The 1,125-nt window shown below is 52.3% G+C and overlaps 1 protein-coding gene across 1 annotated transcript in view; it reads right to left on the reverse strand.

Moving 5' to 3' along the window:
• Nucleotides 1-598: 598 nt before the first annotated feature.
• LOC124028651 (cdc42-interacting protein 4 homolog) overlaps nucleotides 599-1,125 on the reverse strand; it is a gene marked incomplete at its 5' end in the record, with an annotated part of 21,948 nt that continues 21,421 nt past the window's right edge. Inside the window, one exon of the mRNA XM_046340659.1 lies at nucleotides 599-1,125. This exon is cut by the window's right edge and continues 449 nt beyond it.

Here is a 1,125-nt window from a genome sequence, read left to right on the forward strand (position 1 = left end):
ACAGAGAAGAGACCGTCCCCCAGTAAGGCAGAGAAGAGACCGTCCCCAGTAAGACCGAGAAGAGACCGTCCCCCAGTAAGACAGAGAAGAGACCGTCCCCCAGTAAGGCAGAGAAGAGACCGTCCCCCAGTAAGGCAGAGAAGAGACCGTCCCCCAGTAAGGCAGAGAAGGAGACCGTCCCCCAGTAAGACCGAGAAGAGACCGTCCCCCAGTAAGGCAGAGAAGAGACCGTCCCCCAGTAAGACAGAGAAGAGACCGTCCCCCAGTAAGGCAGAGAAGAGACCGTCCCCCAGTAAGGCAGAGAAGAGACCGTCCCCCAGTAAGGCAGAGAAGAAACCGTCCCCCAGTAAGACAGAGAAGAGACCGTCCCCCAGTAAGGCAGAGAAGAGACCGTCCCCCAGTAAGACAGAGAAGAGACCGTCCCCCAGTAAGACAGAGAAGAGACCGTCCCCCAGTAAGACAGAGAAGAGACCGTCCCCCAGTAAGACAGAGAAGAGACCGTCCCCCAGTAAGACCGTCCCCCAGTAAGACAGAGAAGAGACCGTCCCCCAGTAAGACAGAGAAGAGACCGTCCCCCAGTAAGACAGAGAAGAGACCGTCCCCCAGTAAGACAGAGAAGAGACCGTCCCCCAGTAAGCAGAGAAGAGACCGTCCCCCAGTAAGACTGAGAAGAGACCGTCCCCCAGTAAGACAGAGAAGAGACCGTCCCCCAGTAAGGCAGAGAAGAGACCGTCCCCCAGTAAGGCAGAGAAGAGACCGTCCCCCAGTAAGGCAGAGAAGAGACCGTCCCCCAGTAAGACAGAGAAGAGACCGTCCCCCAGTAAGACAGAGAAGAGACCGTCCCCCAGTAAGACAGAAGAGACCGTCCCCCAGTAAGACAGAGAAGAGACCGTCCCCCAGTAAGGCAGAGAAGAGACAGTCCCCCAGTAAGACCGAGAAGAGACTGTCCCCCAGTAAGACTGGATTGAAAACAACAATAATAATTTCATACCTTGATTATTTGCAGGAATACTTTGGAACAGATTTCCTGAATTTAAACATTGTTTTACATAATTCCTGGTCATTTGCAGTCTATAAAATGTTTTAAATTTTATATTCTATTCCCATTTTGTTAAAACAAAAATT

Source organism: Oncorhynchus gorbuscha, unplaced genomic scaffold, assembly GCF_021184085.1.
Source record: "Oncorhynchus gorbuscha isolate QuinsamMale2020 ecotype Even-year unplaced genomic scaffold, OgorEven_v1.0 Un_scaffold_4586, whole genome shotgun sequence".
Lineage (NCBI taxonomy): Eukaryota > Metazoa > Chordata > Actinopteri > Salmoniformes > Salmonidae > Oncorhynchus > Oncorhynchus gorbuscha.